Source organism: Delphinapterus leucas, chromosome 4, assembly GCF_059928025.1.
Source record: "Delphinapterus leucas isolate spDelLeu-1000000601 "Yukka" chromosome 4, BTC_Dleu_Yukka2, whole genome shotgun sequence".
NCBI classification, from domain to species: Eukaryota; Metazoa; Chordata; class Mammalia; order Artiodactyla; family Monodontidae; genus Delphinapterus; species Delphinapterus leucas.
The window spans coordinates 24,243,960-24,268,449 of NC_143132.1; the positions used below are offsets into that span (position 1 = coordinate 24,243,960).

Genomic DNA, 24,490 nt, shown 5'->3' on the forward strand with positions numbered 1-24,490 from the left:
AATATGTATTTAACTGTGATTAATCTACATGATCTATGTAATGCAATATTTTTAGCATTTATATGCCTTCCATGAATGTTAAAATTTGAACTATGAAAATACAGTAAGTCCTATATACGAACATTCAAGTTGTGAACTTTCAAAGAGGAGAATGAGCTACTACCCAGACATCACTGGATTGTTTTTTCAGAATGGTAGAACTGAATCCAGCAAGGAGCCAGATTCTGTGCCGTCAATGTCAGGTGTGAGCGAAATTGCAGCTTGCCCTCTGTCTCTTAATGCTGATGATCCTTCAGCTCTACCACCTCCCACCTCCTCTCCCTCCTCCAGTCAGTAACTCTTCTTGCCTGTTCACTCGATGCCAGCCCCGTATGCCAGCTATTGTATTGTACTACTGAACTTTCCAAGGTACTGTACTGTAAGATTAAAAATGTTTTCTTCATGTTTTGTGTTTTTTTAATGTATTATTTGTGTGAAAAGTATTATAAACCTATTACAGTAAAGTACTATATGGCCGATTGTGTCAGTTGGGTACCTAGGCTAACTTTGTTGGACTTACAAACTGGACTTACGAACACGCTCTCAGAACGCAGCTCATTCGTATGTAGGAAACTTACTGTAAACTCATTCTAAAGAAATATGCGTGCATACATATTGCTCATTTAGAACAAAGGTCATATGAAAACTTTAGGCTGGCTGGTATTTAACTAGGCATGTAAATGTACTTTTAACATGACCTTTTGCATCAGAGAAATCTTACTAGCAATAGACTTCATGTTCTATAGATAATTAGTATATGACGCTCAAAGACTGAGTATGTGAAGTTTGTTGGAGAACGCACCTGTAGAAACTTCACATAATCACTGACCATCATAGAAATATATGTGTGTGTGTATATATGTAGAGATATATATATATACATATACATAAACATGTGTACATATATATAGTGGAAGTAGCCCCCTTTTCCTTCCTGCCTGACTGCTTAAACTAGGACACTGCTTTTCTGCCCTTGGTGCTCCTGCTTCTCAGGTCTTCCAATTTGGACTGTATGACACTACTGTCTTTCGTGGGTCTTCAGCTTACAGACGGCAGGTTGTAGGACTTCTCTGCCTCCATAATTTCGTAAGCCAATTCTACTAAATCTTTTCCTATAATATGTCCTAGTGATTCTATTTCTCTGGAGAATCATGACTAATAATCCTCCTAAGACCGTGGTCACCAGGAGATTCTCATTTTCAAGCTAGCTCACAGTTCATTCTCCATAAATTTATTAAAATGATCATTTAAGTATTCCTCTAACTTTATGGTTTCAGCAGCTTCTGCTCCAGGCAATCAGATCTTGGCAGTGTCTCTCTGCATGTTCCAGATCTTAAAGCCGGATTTTGGGGTAGTTGTTTGCCCTGCAACCTCAATTCTCTGAAGAAATTGAGAAAAACATTTATTTCCAGCCTATTCAGCTTTTTATTCTTTACAGTTGAGAGTGAGAGCGATGTGTTTCAAGATCTTTACACGATAGAGGTGAACCTGGAAGTCTCACAATATTCCTTAATAAACTAATTTATTAGCGCTCCATACAAAATACCTATTATGAATGTATAACTGAATGAATAATTACAAAGTAATTATATTTGCATAACCATGACCTAGATGAAGTCATAGAATATGAAGAGTACTCCAGAAGTAGCCCCATTTCCACCTCCCAATCACTATGCTATCTTTTCTCCTCAAAGGTAACCATCATACTGACTACATTATGCTACTGCAACCTTTGAACAGTATTGCTCATTTTTGTAATTTATATAAGTGCCATCACTCAACATTTATTATTTTATGTCTGACTCTTTCATTCAGTCATTTATTTTGAGATTTATGCATGCTATTGTATATAGCAGTAATGTTTCTATTTTCCTTGATATATAGTATTCTACTGCCTAGAGATACCAAATCAAATACTTTTTACTATTCAATGGCAGTTTATTCCCCCACTCCACAGTTTTTAATCTGTTTCAGTACTACTGATCATTCTTGAATATGTTGTTACACATATACACACATATAATTTGCTATTATTTAGGAGCATGATTTCTAGGTCAGTTACATGAATATTTAATCTTAATGGATAATGTCAACCCGCTTTTCAAAGTGGTTGCACAAATTTACACATTAATATATTTCATTATATGCAATATATGAATTTGAAACGATTAACTTCTTTTGGTATACAGGGCAGATAAAAATCACATGCAAGATAAGTTCATTCATTATAATTATATTCTTTAAAGTTTTACTAAATCAAGTTTTAATATCTGTTACTGATGACCTGTCATTTAAGAATAGATAACCATCTGCTATTATGCTTAGATGAAATTTGCTGGAATGTTATGAAAAAGATATTGTGATTTTAAGTTATTAATACATTCCCTTACCTATTATTCATCTTTGGTTACAAATCATTATTTTCCACTAATTAACTATGATGCATACCTATTTTATCATAGCAAATTTATAAAAAAGTGTCCTATTTGTATTAATAGGTTTAAAATGCAGTGTTCAAAATGCAGCTTGAGAGAGCAGGAGAGCCCCTGAGAGCAGTGTCCAGAGGGGGCTCCATCATGTAACCCAGCTGTTCTTCCAGAATCGCCACACGCACCGCACGGTCTGCACCCTGACTTAACTGACTGCAGACCCAGAGGATGGGGATGAGGAAGAATCACCCAGGGGTGCCCACACCCTGTGGCCTGAACCCTTTAGTCCAGCCAGGCCTCTGTCACCCGAGCCCTCTGGAGCTGGAGTTCAAACAAACAGTCTGTATGCACGGCAATAGGGAAGGCAGATCTTCTCAGCATGCGGGGACCCCAGGTGTCATCTGTGACTTGTGGTGACTACCAAATGCAAAAGCAGCTTGGGGTGGCATCCATTGGCCTCTGAGGACCTCTGGCCTCTTGGTTCCCGGGCCCAGCCCAGGGCAATGTTCCAAGGCAGTCTTGGTTCCTGACCTGTGGGCGGGTGGACTTTGGGATGGGCAGGTGAGCACCAAAGCTGGAGAAAGGGTATTTACTCCCAGGCTAGATCTGGTGTGCTGTGTCCCAATGGCTCCCACAGGATCTTTCATAAAGGTGATTCCATTGTCCCTGGCTCACTTCTGTTATGATGTCATGCAGATGATTTTGCGGTGGCCTGACAGGCACTGCACCTCTGTTTTAGCCCTTTTCAAGGGGGTGAGGCCTTAAAAGCCGGGTCCTTTCCTTGGTGGGGGGCCTCAGTGGTAGCCTCATGGGGGCTATAAGCGGTCCAAGTATGGGGGTCATAAGCTGAGAAATAAAGGAATTATACTCATCCCCACCACAAATCTACTTCAGTGAGGCAACTGATTCAATGCCAATCTCATTCAGAAACATCGTCACAAACACATTCACAAATAATGTTTAATCTGAGCACTCTGCGGCCAGTCAAGTTGACACATAAAATTAGCTATCAGTAAAGCCCCCACTCTTTCATGGGCTTTACTGCCAGGAATTCCACCGGTTTTCAAGATGAAGATTCCAGAAAGATTCCCTCTTGGTTCTGGCAGAGGGAATAATCATTTTGAAACTCCTTCAGAAATTTCTGCATAACAGAAGCCTACTTTTCAGGGGAAAAGGTGTTAGCAGAGTCTTTTCCCTCTGAGGGAGGAGCATTCCACCAACTACAGCCCCCTTTTACCCTCTTATCTCACCTCAAGTGTGAAAAAAGCTATACCACTGGAGAAAGACTTGTGAAGGTCACACCACAGAGATGCAGGCCCATCAACAGACTGAAATTTGATCATAAGATTCTCCTCCCACATATCTTACTACCATACTAACAGCAGCAGGGTAAAATATAGTCAATTCTCCTTATTTGCAGATTCTGTATTTGTGAATTCACTTACTTCCTAAAATTTATTTGTAACTCTCAAGTCAACACTTGTGGAGATTTTGCAATCATTCACAGATAAGGACAGAGTGGCGAAAAATTTTAGTTTCCTGACATGCATGCCCCAGCTGAGATGGAATTAGGAGACGCTCTGCCTTCTTGTCTCAGCTCTCATACTGGAAATGTATCCTTTTTTAGGGTCTTTTTAGTGTTACATTTTAAAAAAATTGGGGGGCTGGTTTTGGTGATGTTGCTGTTTAAAATGGCCCCCAAGTGAAGTGCTGAAATGCTGTCTAGTGTTTCTAGAGCAAGAAGGTTGTGATGTGCCTTTCCGACAAAATACGTGTGTTAGAGCAGCTTCATTCGGGCATGAGTTACAGCGCTGCTCCTTGTGAGTTCAATGTAAATGAATCACAATATGATACCTTCATAAAACAGAGGAGGAATTTCACTGATCTGTATCTGAGGCTGCTCTGGAAAGTGCTAAAGTAACATCTATAGTGTGTCATAAAACTACTGGAGATATCAAAAAGCGCCTAAATTTTTGGATTCATAAGAAAAAAAAAGAATAAGAAAACAAAAAGCATAGTGGACAGCAGTGTTGTGAGGCTGAAAGCTAAAGAAATTTAGGGTCACGTTACCCAGGGTCAGAAAAGTGCTAAAAAGCCTTCTCGGCTAGTGCTGGCTAGCTCACACGTTTCCAAAGGCAATGTAGCATAAAAATGCTAAACTTACAGGCAAGGCAGTTTCTGCAGACCAGAGCCTGCAGAAAAATTGTTCAAAAATGTCTCCTAAATGTTGTACAGGAAAAGGGTTATGCAAAAGAGCAGGTTTTCTATGTTTTGTGACTGGCTTGGTTTTAAGGATGTTGGCAAATGGACCTACATAACCCAAAGAGCATTTCAGTTGGTGCAAAGGTTCTGATCAGACTTACAGGAACCTCTCCCTGTATGTACCCTAGCAACAACAGTTCAGTGTTAGTTCATTCAGTGTCTCTGGTGACTTTATAGAACACAAACTATGGTGAGGATAATAAGAATGGGTTGTATGATGACAGTGGATTACAGCTCAAAGAGCTGCAAGACACAAACTGTCCCCTGGGAGGAGAGCTCAGGCAAGACCAAAAGCAAAAGGACAAAAAGGAGGACATTGGAGGGATTTGATGTCTCTAACAGCTATAGATACAGCAAACATTAAACACAGCCCACCTCCTAGCCCGATTAATCCAGATCCTTACACTAAATGACTAGTTGGACAAGATCAAGTGGCCTAATATATAAGTGAGAAGTAGAAAAGTAACAGTAGAAATAAAATATATTTGAAGAATAATAGCCAAAACTTTTTCCAATTTTGAGAAAAATTATAAGATCTTACACCTAAAAAAAAAATCAAAAAACTTAAACCCCTTAGCAAACACAAAATTAACATGAAGAAAAATAATACCCAGGTATAACATAAACATATTTCTGAAAAATAGTGATAAAGAGAAAAATCTTAAATTTTATTACATATCCAAAATCTCAATGATTCCCAAGCAGAAGAAATATGAATAGAGCAATACAAGAAACATCATGATCAGATTTCTGAAAAACAAGAATAAAATGTATTAAAACAGCCATAGAAAAATGACACATCACACATAGGAATTTCAAAAAAGAATTTTAGCCAACTTCTAATCAAACATTATGCATGCCACGAGACAATTGAGTCTTTAAAATCATGGAAAGCAAATAAACAAGTAAAAACATAAAAATCCTTTTTCAGATAAAACATTTTTCCAAGAATAAAGGCAAAATGAAATCTTTTACACCCAAAATAAATATGAAAAGAATTCATCAATAGCAGACTGCAATATAATATGTGTTAAAGGAAGTGCCTCATGTATTGTAGAAACTCAGTTTTAGAAAGTGATAATGTGTAAGCTTGTAGAGAGCCCATGATTCTAAAATAGGAACACATACTAATGAAATTGGGTACTGATTATTCCAAAGCAACTAACTAATATTATCCTCAGAAGCAAACTACTCCAAAATGTAGTGGTTTAAAACTACAGCCATCAATAAATAAAAAAATAAAAATAAAAACTACAGCCATCTTTTTTTTTTTTTAATATTCCTGGATTCTCTGGATAAGGAACTTAGACAGTGTACAGCAGAGGTTGACTGTCCTTGCTCCTTAGTGTCTGGGACTTCAGCTTGTAAGACTTGAAGACTAAGCTTAACACAAGGCTGGAGTTTAGTATTAACTGGAGGCTCCTTCATTCATCTGTCTGGTACCTGAGCTGGAATGACCTAAGGACAAACACTGCCAACCAGAGAACCTAAAATTGGCCAATCTGTGTCTGGACCGTCACAGCATGGTGGTCTTAGGATACTCAGATTTCCTACATGATATCTCATGGCTCCCAGTTCAAATATTCCAGTGGCCAAGGAAAAACCTGCCTTGCTTTCACTACCTGATCTGAGGGTCACATGGCCTCACTTCTCCCATGACCTACTACACTCACAGCAGTAAAAAGTTGATGCAAGTCCAGTGCAACGGGTATTGATTCTCTCAATGGGAAGAATATCAAAGACTTTGCTGTCATTTTTCAAAACATACACACCTAACTACCCTCTCTGATTAGCCAACAGTTTCTACCACTATCTTTTTCCTTTTCTGGAACCACAAGGTCTGTAACTTGCTGCTTCTCTCTGAATATCTGCTCCAACTCTCTCCTCATCCATTCTCAACCAGCTTCCTTTTCTTCTTGAATATAGCACAAATGACTACCAATTGTCATTCAACATCGTAACACAGGATGTACTACCTACAATAAGAGAAATTATCCTTTCCTGTCTTTTTGAGAGAGTATATGAATGGCCAAGCACCATTTGAAAATAAGGCCACTTAATTCATGAGTCAGTGACCAGCACTGAATTAGACAGGACCAGGAAAGGGTAGTAAGAAATGGAGTGGAAGAATTTTATGGCTTCCCCTGATAGAGGGAATCTGTCTGATGTTTCTTGAAAGCCTTCCTGGAATGTTTATAGCTACACACTGTGGTAAATGTTTTACCAAGGTCATAGAACTCTTGGTTTATGAGAGCAAATCACCAGGAAATAAAAGTCTGCTGTAACAGAACTTTTAACAGCACAAGTCACAGGACAAATATTTAAAATAGCATTAAATATACAAAATATGACTCAAAACTATCTATATAATCTTCTCTTTTGAAATGTCAAGATTGTTACACATTTGGATAATCTATAGACAAGGTAATTAATTCATTTGAGGTAATGTTAATACAGAACTATTTTTCTGCTCTTTTAAAGAAAAATGAAGTATCCAATATCATACTTTTATATTATAATAAAATCAATCTCCTTAACAAAGAAAATGAAAAAAGGACAATGTTAAATAGAATTTTTAGTGATTTTTTTTTCAAAACTTCAAGTTGGGAATAAATTAGAAAAAAAAAATCTCCTTTCTTATTGAAATGATTTAATAAAAACCTTACTCTCCAAAAACTTAATTAAAATATATCAAACTTTTACCATATAACAGATCTTACATAAGCAGTTCATTTTTCCAGTCCATATTAAAAGTCACAAAAAACCTAGAAGCCAGCTAGTATTATCTCCGTTTTCTAGATAACATTACTGAGACTTAGGGTTTAAGTAACTTAATTGGTACAGTATATCAATAAGGACAGAAGAAGAAATTAGATTTAAATCTATCTTATTCCAAAGTGGGGAAATTTTTAAAAATGCCTGATTGCAGACCTTCTACCAAACTAGTAGATAACAAGTTTAAAGCCTTATTATAATTTTATTTGCATAAATAAAGAGATGTGACTTTTCTTATATCCAGATATTAAAAAAGATCAAGTAGATAGCATAAAAATAAGGATTCTGAAGCTCAAGAAGTTTAAGAAAATTACTAAGTGCACATATCTTGAACCATGGGCCACAACTAGAACTCAAGTCTCATTTCTCCCATGATGTGACACTCTCACCTTTTCACTTTGTCATAATACAGCATTCATTTGGAATTCCTATTGCAACTCCTTTCACAACCTCTGCATAAATTATTTATTACCTGTCTACTCCACAGATCTTTTTTATGTTACTTCACATAAAAGTGACTTCCTACAGCATTTATTCATGTTAAGACTCAATAGTGTATTTGCAGTAGCTTGGTATATATTATACCAATTAATTATCATGGTAGCATCACTTTTGTTAATTTGGTACTTTCAAGAAGATATGGAAATATTTTTTTCAAAGAAGATATACAGATGGCAAACAGTTACATGAAAAGATGCTCAACATCACTAATCATCAGGGAAACACAAATCAAAACCACAATGAGATATCACCTCACACCCGTTAGAATGACTGTTACCGAAAAGATACCAAATGTAAAATAGATAGCTAGTGGGAAGCAGCTGCATAGCACAGGGAGATCAGCTTGGTGCTTTGTGACCACATAGAGGGGTGAGATAGGGAAGATGGGAGGGAGAGGCAAGAGGGAGGAGATATGGGGATATATGTATATGTATAGCTGGTTCACTTTGTTATAAAGCAGAAACTAACACACCACTGTAAAGCAATTATACTCCAACAAAGATGTTTTAAAAATAAAAAAAGAAAGAACAAGTGTTGTCAAGGATGTGGAGAAAAGGGAATTTGTGAACTGTTTGTGGGAATGTAAACTGGTGCAGCCACTATGGAAAACAGTACAGAAGTTTCTTAAAACTTTAAAAACAGAACTGCCATATGAGTCAGCAATTCCACCCTGGATACTTATCCAAAGAAAACAAAAACGCTAATTTGAAAAGATACATGCACCCCCATGTTACTTGCAATATTATTTACAATGGCCAAGACATGAAAAGAATTTAAATGTCCACCGATTGATGAATGGGTAAAGAAAATGTGCTATATATAGATACAATGGAATATTATTCAGCCATGAAAAAGAATGAAATCATGCCATTTGCAACAATATGGATGAAACTCGAGGGCACTATGCTAAATGAAATTGTCAGACAGAAAAACATAAATACTGTACTATCTCACTTACATGTGGAATCTGAAAAACAAACACACAAATGAGTTTATGGATGTACAGAGCAGATTGGTGATTGCCTAAAGTGCGAAATAGGGGATGGGTGAAATAAGTGAAGGGTATAAATAGATCAAACGGTACAAAAAAGGAAAAAAAAAGAGTTGGGTCAATATTACTACACAGCACTTACGAGTGTACCTTTATATGGAAGTTTATTAATGCAAACTAACATGGAAGTTAAAGCAATCTTAAATTGCCAGTTTAAACTAACAAAAACCGTCTCAAGCATACTATACAGTAGTTTCTGGAAACAAAACAATTACCCCAAGAGCAAAATATATTTGCTGAATTATATTAATCTTCGATATTATTTAAAGGACTTATTTAGATTAAGTATGCTCTAATGTGCTGTTTTGTACTCTTAAAAATGTGTTCAATATTTATTTTAACCACTGCAATAATATTATTAATTATAAGAAATTAAGAATATCTTAATAGATGTTATCTTGCCAGTGTTCTTTGCTTAAAGATTGTAAAGAGAATAAGTTATGAGCAACTTTCATCTAGTGCAAATAATCTATCACAGAAGAACCATTAAAATTATTTTCAACAAATCAGTTCTGTAATTCAGAAACACCTGCCTATGAATAGATTTTCCCCAAGATCATTTTAAGTACCTAATTGAAGTTATTCAGCCTGCCTCATCAAGATTTTAACAGATAATTCATTCTAAATTGTTACATACATGTCTCCAGGCACTACAAAAAATTATTTAAATATATTAGAATGAAATGTGTTAAACATTTTCATCATTATCCTGAATTGGAAACAAAAGATATAGACATTTTTTCTAATTAAAAAAAAGTTTGCTCACAAAATATTAAGAAATTCAAATGATTGCTTTAAATATGCCAGATTAATACAATCTATTCTTTAAATATTTATTTTGGAGTAATCAAACATTTGCCAAAGTTCAAGCTTATTTAGGTAAATACACACACACACACACACACACACACACACAGAATGAGAATATCTCCATTAGAAGATGCTTTTGTAACCCAGATAATAATACATCCTTTGAAATGCATACGACTCAGAGACTATTTAATGTTTAATGGGAGTACTACATCCATGCTTATATGGAGAAAGTTGGCAACCATAATATCTTTAAAGCTGTTTAAATTATCCTCGAGTCTGTATGCCTTTTTTTGCTATTGTTGTTCTATTTGATTGGTATCCTGCTCCTTGCTTCTACTTACATACGGAACTCAGTCATTTTGCATGGATTCTTTTAAATGAATTATGTAAAAGGTGAATGGACACAGCCTTTACCTTGTAACATATAATAAATAGTCAAGGTTTCGTTCTGTGGAAACGTTACTGAAATCATGGACGATGGGAATTTGAATTACAACGCAACAGAAAGCATAAACTGAAACGGGGTATTCTGACAGTCCGCAATTCTTTCCACTCTGCTGTTTCCATCCTCCTCCTACACTCCAGCTCCTGTGTCCTCAAATCACACCAGTGCCTCCCCAACCACGAGCACAACCCCGACGCCTCCACTATCACCACCGCCAGTGCCACTCCCTAAGGAAATTTCTTTAAAAAGATGCTACTGTAAATTAAATAGAAATGAAGGGAAAGCTTCCTACTTCTGTAAGCAAAGCACTTCAGCTCTTAATAGACATGCTTTGCCTTGACCCTCCCCTTTCAGACCCTGCCTAGGTCCAATCATTTCAATACCTAAATAGGCCAGCAGGTGTTTTCCTAATTAATTCATGTTTCTCCACTAATAGGTGTCAGCTTTCTAAACATATATTGTCTCAATTGTATGTAGTGAAGAGCAATTTTATATGTAACCATATTAATGATGAATTAAGCATATTGTTTCTATAGGGATTTATAAAGAATGTATTAATCATACAACTCATTTCTTTAAAATGTAACTGAATTTAATCCCTGCTGTTAGTGGTTACATAGGATGCCTAATTTAAGAGAGTTTATAGGTTAATTGAATCTTCAAATATTTTTAATTAAAATTGTCATGTGTATAGAGCTATATCCATAGGTACTTAGGTTAAAGATAATGTTTTTTCATTCACCAAATAGTATTTCAAGGAATAAAGAAATGGCTTAACGTCTTGCTCATGGTATAGAAGAAGGGAAGTGTATATTTTAAAATTAAAATCAAAGGGGTATTCTCTGTCGAATAAGAAAGGAAGTATAAGAGATATTCTTTCTTGCATTTTAGCACAGCATCTTTCTTACAAAACATCTTTGACTACCTGTGATTTAGGCGGCACAATAGCTTTCTTATGACACTTATGTTAATCTTTTTTCCCCTTTCCATTACCTGAACATATCAGTATGTTTTCTTGTTGAAATAATTTGGTCTAGCAATTTGCAAATTTCCTCTGACAGCCGTTAAGGTACAATAAATTTCTCAAATCAGTGGGAGCCCTTGAAATGTGTTTTCAATATCTCTGCTGCAGATGAAACTAGCGAGCTACAAATGTGTAAGTGCACAGAAAATCAGAAAGAATGAATTTTTCACTTACACGTAATCAGATGTTTCCTTAATTATGTGCAACCCCGGGCTATACGGAAGTTTCTCATTTCAGAATTAGATTTTACAACCAGGATTTTTTTTTGTTTATATGCCTGTACTATATTTAATGAGTTTGGATCAGAAAAAACAGAAAGAAAAACTTGACCAAAAAATACATCACTCTTTTTAAATGTTTTAAGGTATTTCCTATAAATAGTGTTACTTCAACATATAAAACTTTACTGAGTGCCCATGGATAACAAAAGGCTATGTCCAGTCTAAAGTTTTGAGGCATGTTAGAGATTTTCTTTCGTGGTTTTGACCATGGCAGGTGCAGGCGGAAGGGGATCCAATATGCTACTGATAGTATTCCATAGCCTCTGTATTTTTAGACTTCTATGATTATGATATATTTTATCATTTTTGGTCTGTAAAAATTTTTGTTCTTTCCCCATTTTTGACAATTGCACTTTTGCCCTTGAGGCAGTATGCTGTGGTGATTAAACTGTAGGTCCTGAAATCAGACATATGGGGTATAAATCCCTGCTCTTCCACTTACTAATTTGGGCAAGTGACTTAGTTTTTGTGGGGTTTTTTTTTGTTTTTTTTTTGTTTGTTTGTTTCTCTACTATGCATGAATCACATTTAGGATTGGTAACACATACAAGTAAACCCATTAGATATCTTAATGTCTTAAATGCCTAAGTAGCTACTTTTCTCTCTTATAGCTTAATTCCAAAGGTCTTGAATTGCTAGGGTGACTCCATTAAAACATAAGGGAAGCAGGTACCTTCTATCTCTACTGCCATCCTCAAGGCTCCATGGTAGTTGTTGGAGCTCCAGCATTTACATCCTTATTTCAGGAGGAAGGGTAGATAAAGAGAAGGACAGACAGTACAACCTAGCCCAGGAGTTTGTTTCCTTTAATGAGGCTTTATGTGATTTCCAACTCCCACTTAGATCTCACTGGCCCAAACTTATTCACTTAACTATAGAGTCAGCTACTATTCCATTTAGTATCACTGACTGGCCACCACAAACTAACTGGAATAAAGGAACAACTATTTTATTACACTGATAGTTTTCATCAGTTAGGGATTTAGAAAAGCCATAGGAAGAATGGCTTGTATCTGGTTCCATGATGTTTGGTGCCTCAGGAAGACTCAAAACCCAGGAGTAACTTGATGACTCTGGGCTTGTATAATTTGAAGGCAACTCACCGACATGCCTGGAAGCTGATAATCACCGTTGAGTGAGATCCCAACTAAGACATCTAGACAACATCAAGATGACATCTGTGTTACCTCCACAAGGTCCCTGGGCTTCCCTAGAAGATGGGCTGGATTCCAAGAGTAACCATCAACATAAAACAGGCAGAAGCTGTGTGCTCTTTTCTATTCTAGATTTGAGTAGCACACAGTGTCATTTGAATACAGTCTTTTCCTGCAATCATACTAAAACCTTCCTTCCTATAGTAAAGAGGAGAATTATTAGACTCCACTCTTAATGGGGCTAGTGGCACATTTGTACTATATAAAACCATTTGTTGTGAGAGATATTGTTTTAAGTCATCTTTGGAAAATTCAATCACCTGCCTTCATAACTGAACTGTTGAAAATCTAATCCTTTATCTGGGTGCATTTTACCCCTATGAAAATTATGGTTTGGCTGCTTCTAAGAAGAAGGAAAGAAAGGATATTCATCAGTCTTTGAAAGACCTCTATTTACCCATTTGCAAAATAAGTAATATAATATTATATAGCTCTAAAAGTTATTATCAGAGATAGGTGAAATAATGCTAGCTATCATTTTGGGGATATTGTAGAGTAATATGGTAACTAAAAGGGTTCCCCACAGCATGCTTTACTCCACATGGATACCATGGGCACTTTGGTGACACACTGACCTTTTACTGCCATGGACATTCTTCTAATGTATTATCAAAACCTAGTGATTCTCAAACTTTTTATATCACATCTCACATAGACAATGACATTTTACAGAAATTGGTGCGTCAAAGGTTGTTCATGGTCTGAGGTGACAGAACAAAGAGCTCTGGGTCACTCAGGCCCAATCCAGTTCACCTGACTGCTGAGGAAATCAATGCACACCTTTAACACACTATCATTATCAACTTTTCTCGGGTCAAGAACCTCTATTCTATAAACTATATAATTTTCGCTTTTACCTCGAAGCTAATGAACTACTTCATCAATCAAAGATACAAAGTTTCATTAGGAATTTGTATAAACACATCACTCTCTCTGCCACAACATTCTTCCTTGATAATGATATGAGAATCAAAGTTGCGGTTTGAGCAAGGAGACTCACCAGAAGGAAGACACCTGGAAGTGTAGCTCTACTGAAGAGATTTGGAGCAAATATACCTGGCCAGGGGCTTCCCTGGTGGCGCAGTGGTTGAGAGTCCGCCTGCCGACGCAGGGGACACGGGTTCGTGCCCCGGTCTGGGAAGATCCCACATGCCGCGGAGCGGCTGGGCCCGTGAGCCATGGCCACTGAGCCTGCACGTCCAGAGCCTGTGCTCTGCAACGGGAGAGGCCACAAGAGTGAGAGGCCCGCGTACAGCAAAAAAAAAAAAAAAAAAAAAAGTATACCTGGCCAATAACTACAGTTTTTCTATGATTTGCTGAGCTGTGCTAATATATTAACTGCATTCCTGGGGTAGAGCACACATGAATCCAAATCGAGCCATAGGAATGTCACCTATGGGTGTCTGATTCAGGGATGACTGACTGTCAAACTGGAGGTTGTAGGATTTGTGCTTATGCATATTTCCGATTTACTTGTTCTTTTCATCCTTTTCTATTTATGCCACTCTTTGTTTGCCTTTATATAGACCATTATTCTCTTTTACTTCACATTATTTTCTATTCATACACACTTCATGAATTCTTTGTCTTACAAGCTACGTGCTTACTCTCCCTCTATGCTAAACAGACCCTATATAAGTTTTCACTTTTCTAAATATTTTTATCATCTTCAGCAGAATTGAATGTTCTTCAATGAGAGAGAAGACAAACATTGCACTTCAGTAATATAATTGTTTGAAACTATGGTTACATTTAATGAAAGAGAGCTTAGGCACCGTGAGGATTCCGAACTCCAGATAACCCACACCTCATTCTGAAACTCAACAATACTGATCCTGTTTCATTGGTCATTGAAATCCCATGAAATTACTTTTCAGTAACTAGAGATAAGGACAATTTGTGTACTTACTGCAAGGGCACTTCTCTGGTTCACTGACAAATGGTGCCTTTAAAAGTTTTTACTTGCCCTTTTGTGAAGTTTGAATGAGGATTCAGGTATCTTCTCAGGTCATTAGTCTTTAGTGCAAGATTGCCAGTAGCACTTAGCAGAAGGTTAATGTGCAGGAAGATACTTCAGGAGATATAAACATCTATTTTTTTCCAGAGACAATTCACTTATTCATATGCATTTATTGACTACTACTATGACCCAGGTACTGTTGTAGGTGATGCAGATAGGGAAGAAAACCTGTGCTTGAATAGGTAGAGACAGTCTGTGGCATTCTTGAAATATGCTTCTCAGATCTCACTCAGGACTCTATTTGCCAAGAGTGTAATTGACAACCAGTACAGCTGTTGCATTATAAAATCTATCACTAGATTTGTGATATATGAGGACATGCTTTCTGTGTGCATTTCCCTGCCAATGACTGAGTGTGGCTGGGATATTCAGGCTCGCCCATTGCTGGGAGATTTGGTACTGCTCTCATGGGATGCTTTGGCTCAAGGACTCTATAGTAGCCTTGCCAAATTCTCTTAGGTCTGTATAGAAATCTCAGGTATTTCACTCCTCCCCTCCCCTCCCCTCCCCTCCCTCCCTCCCTCCCTCCTTCCTCCTTCCTTCCTTCCTTCCTTCCTTCCTTCCTTCCTTTCTTCCTTCCTTCCTTCCTTCCTTCCTTCCTTCCTTCCTTCCTTCCTTCCTTCCTTCCTTCCTTCCTTCCTTTCCTTCCTTCCTTCCTTCTCTCTTTCCTTCTCTCTCTCCTTTACCCAGAGCCAACTAACATTAAGATCTGACAACTTTTCAGACTCCCCCAGATCCCTGCTATTTTTCCTCACAGGCATTGTCCCTTACAGAGTTCTTGAATGACTAATTCTGTCCTGATGTCTGTATCTCAGAGGAACCAGGCTAACCCACAGAACAACAGCAAAGAAACAGTAACAGATAACTGCTATGAAGAAAAGATAAAGCAAGAAAATAGAGGTAGGTTGTACAAGGTAAGTAGAACTGCTATTTTATGTAAAAAAAAAAAGTCTATTTTATAGACTTCAGAAAGTGAAGCAGAAAGTATAGTAGTCCCTGCTTATTTGTGATTTTGCTTTCTGAGGTTTAGTTACCCACAGTCAACAGTGGTCCAAAAATATTAAATGGAACATTCTAGAAAGAAAAATTCATAGGTTTAAAATTACATTCAGTTCTGAGTAGTGTGATGAAATCTCCAGGACTCCTGCTCAGTCCCTTCATGGATGTGAATCTTCCCTTTGTCCAGTGTATCATGACCCTTAGTTACATAGTAGCCGTCTTGATTATCAATCAGGTTGACTGCCACAGTATCACAATGCTTGTATTCAAGTAACCTTATTTTACTTAATAATAACCCCCACATGCTAAAGTAGTAACGGTGGCAATTCGGATATGCCAAAGAGAAGCTGTAAAGTGCTTCCGTTAAGCGAAAAGGTGAAAGTTCTTGACTTAATAAGGAAAGAAAAAATCATGTGCTGAGGTTGCTAAGACCTACAGTAAGAATGAATCTTCTATCCATGAAATTGTAAAAACAGAAAAGTAAATCTGTACTAGTTTTGCTGTCACACCTCAAACTGCAAAGGTATGGCCACAGTGCATAAGTACGTAGTTAAGATGGAAAAGGAATTAAATTTGTACAATAAGATATTCTGAGAAAGGCAGAGAGACAGAGTGGAAAGAGAGAGCACAATCACATTCACATAACTTTCATTATAGTATACTGTTATAATTGTTTTATTTTAATATTAGTTACCATTGTTAATCTCTTACTGTGCCTAATTTATAAATTAATTTTTTTCATGGGAATGTGTGTATAGGAGAAAACATATAATTTATAGGGTACAGTACTTTTTATTTCCCTTAGGAATTGGCATTTTTTAACATTATAAGCATGTATAAATATTAATTTTAAATGGATCTGGTAAGACATAAAACTGTAAAGCTCCCAAAAAAACTTAGGGAAAACTTGCCTTGACACAGTTCCTGACAATGGAAACAGTAAAAGGATTTTGCAGATGTCATTAAAGTCCCAAATTTGTTGACTCTGAGTTCATCAAAAGGAGATTATAGTGGATAAGCCTGATTTAAAACAGGTTAAAATTCTTGAAGAAAGGACTGGGAACCTCACTGAGGTGGGAGACTCTCCAACTGACACTGAAGAAGACAGCTGCTGTAAGTTCTTCATCGACAAGGAAATGGCTTTGGCCAACAACCCAAGGAAGCTTGAAAGCTAACCTTTACCCAGTAGAACCTCTGAGGAGAATGTACCTCTGCAGACACCTTGACTGCAGCCTTTGGATGACATGGCAGAGGACCCAGGTGAGCTGTACCCAGATTCTTGACCAATGGAAAGTGAGATAAAAATACGAGACATTTTAACCCAGTAAATTTTTGGTAATTTGTTATGCAGCAATAGAAAACTAATACAATTACCCAAGAGTGCAGGAGTGCTTTAAGAATAATAGAAAACCCTAATAAATAAATGCCTTTTACAAACCAAATCAAAAAGTGAAAAATTTTCCCTCTGAAAACATAGGTGTTTCATGTATTATTAAAGTATAATTTTAGAAAAAATATCTGAAATAGTGATAATCCCACATATACAAATTTGGACAAAGAGTAAAAATTAAAAGCTGTTAAACTCATTACCTAGTATAATTTGCCCTAGGAATGCAAGAATGGATTGCTATTTTTTAAAAAATTATCACTGTAAATCACATTAACCGATTAAAGAAAAAAAGAAAAACTCTCAGTAGATCCTAAAAATATATCTAATAAAAATAACAATTATGATAAATCCTAGCAACTTGATAAACTGCTCTGCCAAGAATCAAAGCAATATCATACTTGAGAGGGAAGAACATAGTCATTTTCTTTACTGTAAGCAAAATGCCAGCTTGCTCACTTATATAGCTCATAATCAGTAGGGTACTGGAAGTCCTAGCCAAAGAAATATAACCAAAAAGTTGAGGGAAAAAAGTGGAAAATGAAAAAAAAAATAACTTTCTTAAAAATCACATAATGATGCTAAAAATCTAAGAAAATAAATATTAACTCCTCCATAGCTAAGATGTACTTAGCAGAGTAACTGTATCAAAATATGAAAATAATAGCATTCAAACAAATCAGCAATAACAAAGAATTAATATATACAAAAAAACAAGAAAAAGTATCATTGAACCTGACAAGCAAATCAATATATTATATGAAGCTACAAAAAGTTTTCACAAGTTAATGGAGAAATTTGCTAAATCTCATTGCATATAAAATTTTGACTCAAAATTTTAAAGTCTCTGTGATGTCAAAAGCATAATGAGTAATCTAAAACTGTTAAAAAGAACTGGGAAAGATATTCACATATAGGACAAAAAATGCTAATTTAAATACAAAATTAAAAAAACAATAACTATGTAACCCCCTGCCCCCAAAAGACAGACATGCCAGTAAGACAAAAAACAACAAAAAGCCAATATCAAAAACGATAATCAACATAAGAGGAAACCAAAGGCTAATGAACATACTAATTTATCTATAACCCTGAAAATATTTTATTCTATTAAGTTAGTAAATATTAGATACTCTCAAAATCCCATGCATTGGCCAGGATGTGGGAAAACAGAAAAGAAGTAATAATAAACTGCTGGTGGGATTGTAAATTTTCTATTTATTTAAGAGACCATTTCTTTACTATATGGTAAGATTTAGTGTTCATTCTCTACACTCATCAAGAGTGTCATAAGGAAACAAAGATTCCATGTAGCATTGCTTGAAAAGGCAAGTTTGGAAGAATTCTTGTTAGAAATGGAGAAGAATGGATAGGAAATATACATAAATGATAATCCCATAATCTGTGTGTACACTATTCTACCTTTATACTTTTCTGGATAATTTATGTATTTCATAATATACTTAAAAGTAAATAATAATAGTGAACATCTTGTAATGAATTTAAGAAGCCATATACATACGTAATAATCTGAAAAATATATCTACAAATGAAAAGCTGAATGGCTTCATGAAACCTCAAGTCCCCAGATTCTCAGATAAAGAAATGAAACACAAATTTCCTTCAAAAAACAAAGTAACATTCAAGCTAGAGATAATAGGAAGTGTTTGCTATCAGAGTACAGCAACTGATATGTGAGAATACCATCAGAACACAAAGAAAATATGTTAGATTTGGTCGGGAAGACTAAAGGAGGTAAAGCTCAAGCTGAATTTTAAAAGACAATAATAAGATCACATCACTCAAGACCAGTGATTGGAATGAGAACAAAGCTCTAAATGACACCTGTAGGAAAACCTAATTTTAAGGAGTACAAGAACAGAAGCAGACACTTCAAAGAATACAAAAGTACACACTAATTTATCCTGTGCCTGGCCATGTACTAGGCCTTTCACACGTATTTTTTTTCCTACAAAATTATTATAAATAGATATTATCTCATGTCAAGATAAAGAAATTAAGCTTAGAGAATTTAAAATGGTAAAATAAGTTACTCTTGATAGACACAAATAAGACTTTCCTGATTTTAAAATTCCTCTCTAATAACTAAACTTGACAAGCATTATAAAAGTGTGGCTTCACAAAAGGCAATGAAGAAAGACTCTCAAAAGAATTATAGATACAACAGAGGAGTGAAGTGAAAATTATACAATTTGAGGGAGTGACCAATGGCATATACAGTGTCATAGAAGGAGGATGGAGGAAATCAGTATGCGTTCAGTTGTAAAATGACAGAGAAGTGAGGAACAAGGGATAATAAGTGTGCTATTTTGAGTGACTCCACTATGAAAGAAAGAAAATGAGAGAATGCTTATTAAAAATAATTATATGGATTTTTCATCTGAGAACATGTTACAGGTATGTAACAAATGATATTGTGATCTGTCGTTATCATACTGGAGGTCACAACCAGTGCAATAAGGAAAGACATTTTTTAAAAATGTGGTATAAAAATTGGAGACTTGGATGGTAATAAATAAAAGTGTATTTCTTTTACAAATAACAAATAAAAGTGTATTTCTTTTACAACTAATATATATATGAACTACAATTAGACAAATCAAAATAACAGAATTTAGCAATGCAATTTATAAAAACCAAGTTCTAAATATGAGGAAAAGCAATCAGGAAATAAAAGATAACATTTCTGAGAGCATAAGAAAGATAAGATGCACAGCAATAAATCTAGCAGAAGAGGAACATTAGCCCTCCCCTAAGAACAACAAAAATAGAGATATTCCAGGTTCAAGGTTTGGAAAAAACAATACTGTGGACATGTAAATTCTCTCCCAATTAATATACTGACTCAAAGCAACCCCAATAAAAATCCCCACAGGTGTCTTAGCAAAACTTGGTTAGCTGTTTCCAAAATTACATGAAAAATAAAAGTCAAGAAGAGCTTAGACAATCTTGCAAAAGTATTAAAACATTAAAACAATCTGAGGAACTTTTGTTCTCAGATATACAGATGAATTATAAATATATAACAAATATGACAGAATACAATTGTAAACAAGCAGGACCCTATGGGGCCCTCCCAGGACAGATCCCACCCCCCAACCCATGTCCTCCACCTGCCTCTTATTTGTAGAAAAACTTTAGCCCCCAGGCATTCCTCAAGTTCCAAAGAATAAATTTAATTGGAGAAGTGAGAAAATGCAGAAGCAAAGGAAAACAGTCAAGCAAGACAAAATAATAATAGTTTAGCCACTATACAAAGTCAAGGGCCTTTAGTTCCTTCTCAAGGGCTATAGATAATATTCTGAGCAATAGCCTTTGAGCTGTTTTACAGATACTGAAACCCCCACCAGGTGGAAGAAGTTAACTGTATTCTGACCACAAGCACAAAGACCCCAGACTGGTTGGAACCAGAAGGTTGATGATGTTGGTTCCTGACTACCTCACCACCAACCAATCAGAAAAATGTCCACAAGTTGATCATGCGCCCCACAACCCCCTCCCTCACCCTGGTTAAAAACCTTTCCCTGAAAGCCATCAGGGAATTCTGGTCTTTTAAGCATTAGCTGCCTCCACTCCTTGATTGGCACCCTGTAATAAATGCTGCACTTTCCTTCAGCACAACCCAGTGTCAGTAGACTGGCTTTATTGTGTGCAGGCATGAGAACCAAATTTTGTTCTGTAACACAATTAGCTCAGAAACAGACAAGAAGAATCCAATAAAGTGCCCAGAAATCTGACATTAAAAATTTGATATACAGTGAAATGGGGAAGAATTTGGCTTTGGTAGTGTAGTGGGTCCATTGGATACCCATTTGCAAAACTATGAATCTGGAGGTGGCAGCACTGCAGTGGTGCTTTGGACTTGGTCCCAGCACTGTGTGGCTCTCCAGCTGGGGCCCTGTTCCAAGCCCTACCACTGACAGCCTGAGCACAGTGGCAATGGAGTGAGATGAGCAAAGAGAGCAATACAGCAATAAGAGAGCTCCAAAAACAGCAACCCAGAGACTGAAACAGGACTATCTTCCAATTTAGAAAGACTGGTACCTTACATGTGTGCTGAGCTCCTCCTTTCCAATATTCTTGAATGGCACTACAGTTCAGCTGCATCCATAAGGTTATGCACGGCAGATTCAAACAACTACAAATGAAAAATACTGGGGAAAATATTCCAGAGAATTCCAAAAAGCAGAACTTGAATTTGTCACCATGGGGGCAACTATTTACATAGTATTTACATTGTATTTACAACTAGTTACAAAGTATTTATATCGTTATTAGGTATTATAAATAATCTAGGGATGACTTGAAGCATAGGGGAGGGTGTTGATAGGTTATATGCAAACACTACCCCATTTTAAATAAGGAACTTGAGCATCCTCTGATTCTGTGGGGTTTTGGAACCAATCCTTGGCAGATACCAAAGGACTACTGTATATGCGCCAAAGTCCTGAGATGACTCCTTGTGAAAGTAGTTATTATCATGGACAACTAATTTTTTTCCAGAGAATTTTCTTTTAAACCTCCTAGTATTTATACAACTCCCAATGGAAAGTTCAAGTGCAATACAAAGCTGAGTCTTTTCATCATGGATTTACCCACAGACAACCTAGCCTAGTCCATCTCCACCATCCTGCCTGGGCAGTACAGAAACATAGGACTTCAGCAAAAGACAACCAGCAGCACAAAGTTTAATGTTTAACTAAAAGACAACGTCTTTTTTGAATTACTGCTGAAGTCATATAGGAAATTAAAAACATATAGCACAAGACGAACTCAGCAGCAGACCCCAGACTTTCCCCTTCCAAGACACGGTTCCAGAGAGGGACACACACCATGGCCAGAAGGTGCTTCAGCTCTTCCATGTGGTTGGGTGGGCCTAACCTTGCTGGGCTAAAGCAGGCCAATCTGCACCAAGGTCCTGGAAGGCGCCCTGGTGACCTTGTGTGTTATTATTGAGTTTGCAGCCTTGCCTACGCTGTCAAGTAAGTTAATTACATGCTGAGAAGGGACAGCGCAGGAGGAGCCCAGATGTGGCAGAGGTAGTTGGCGATGCTGGGTCCCAGCTTGACACAGGCTGGCGGCACGCACTATCCAGTGCAAGGCAGACCCACCACACTCCTGGGGTTAGCTTATTAAAAACCTTAAGCAACAACAGCAACAAAAACAAAGTGTGAAGTTTGAATTTGAAGGAGATGTGAGATTCTTAGCACTTGGGTGTACATTATCAGGTGTAAATGATGAGCAGTCCTCGTGCTTTGGTTTTATACCTTATCTCCTGTCTTATCTTTTGACCTGTTTTAGTAAATCTGTTTCATTTTATTAGGTTTAGTCACTTAAAAATATAAAACTTGGGGCTTCCCTGGTGGTCCAGTGGTTGGGAATTCACCTTCCAATTCAGGGGGTGCAATGGTCCACATCAAAAATATCTTTAAAAAAATATAAAACTTGGTACCTATCAAAATATCAGATATAAACATTTCTAAGTATTAAATGAAAGAAACATTGGTTAAAGTACCTAGCAAACTAAAGGCACCTAATAATGTTTGTTGCTTCTCAAACTGAATGACTTTACCAAAGTAAAGTAACAAATGCACCTGTATGTAACTATTTTATAACAAACAAGTGTAAGTTATTTCACAGATCCTTTTAAATACTTCATCCTTAAGAGAAAGTTTGGGACTTCCCTGGTGGTCCAGTGGTTAAGACTCTGTGCTTCCAATGCAGGGGGCACGGGTTCAACCCCTGGTCAGGGAAATAAAATCCCACATGCCCTGCGGCGTGGCCAAAAAAAAAAAGTTCATTAACCATTAGCAAAATATTGCTTTCAAAATATTTTAAGGCACTGAAATAGATGCATACATGCCAAATTTTCAATATAGTAAAATGTAATGAAAAGTATTCTGAATTAGAGAAGTATATAAAATAAATAAGATCACTTTTATAACCTGGATAATGTATACCTAATTACTCACTGCATTCACAAAAATCTATTCTAGGTGCATTGTAGGCTTAAAGATATAACATATTATCTAGAAGAATATATATCTTGATATCTAAGATCTTCATGATATTGAGGTAAGGAAATATGCATTATATGGACTAAAAAAGATAATTTGATGTACATTAATCTAACCAACTTTTATTCATCAAAAGATATTAAGAGAATGAATAGGCAAGTTATAGACTAACTTACAGTTCATATTACTGACAACTAAAACCCAGAGTATATATTGTACTCTTTCAAATCAATGAGACAGTGTATTAATTTGCTAGGGCTGCTGAAACAAAGTACCATAAACTGATGGTCTAAATAACAGAAAAATGTCACCTCAGTTCTGGAGGCTAGAAATCCTAGATCTAGGTGTCAGTAGGGCTGCATCTTCCTAAGGGCTGTGAGGGGGAATTCTGTTCCATATCATTCTCCTAGCTTCTAATGCTTTGCTGTCAATCTTCATCTTCACATGGCAATTTTCCCTTGTATGTATGTCTAAATGTCCCCCTTTTTATAAGGACAGCAGGCATATTAGATTAAGGTCCACCCTAAACCAGTAGGACCTCATCTCACCTAATTACATCTGCAAGAATCGTATTTCCAAACAAGGACACATTCTGAGGTACTAGGAGTTAGGTCTTCAACATATGAATTTCTGCAGGACACAATTCAAAGCAAAACAGACAACCCAATAGATCAAAACATGTAAAACATGTAAACACTGGAAGAGATTCTTATGAGTCAGCTAATAAATGTGAAAAAGTACTCAACTATTTAGTCAGCAGAAACCTGCAAAATAAAATTAAATTTCAGTATACCACCACTAAAATGGATGAAATGGAAAAGACTGATAATATTGACATCAGATTGGAAGTCTTATATGCTGATAATGGTAGTTTAAGTCAGTCCAACTGGTTTGGAAAACTCTTTGGCATCCCCTACTAGAACTAATTATTCGACAATTCCATTCCCCAGCATGTGCTGCAGCAGCACTGCTTGAAATAGATAAAAACTTTAAAAAGCCCATTAAGTGTGATTGTATGTATTTATATATGTATACATATTTGCATATTTATATATGTATATATATGTTTTTGTAGATTTATATAAAGTATATCATAATAAGGAGATAAAATAAATATTGTTTGGATGCATCTCACAAAGAAGTTTGAGTAAAAGATGCCAGACACAAAAGAATATATATAGTAAAATTCCATTTGTACAACATACAAAAACA

General features: G+C 36.4%; 1 pseudogene; it reads left to right on the plus strand.

The window, feature by feature from the left end:
- Window positions 1–21,039: 21,039 nt before the first annotated feature.
- Window positions 21,040–24,490, plus strand: part of LOC111174916 (ubiquitin-conjugating enzyme E2 J2 pseudogene) — a 57,518-nt pseudogene continuing 54,067 nt past the window's right edge.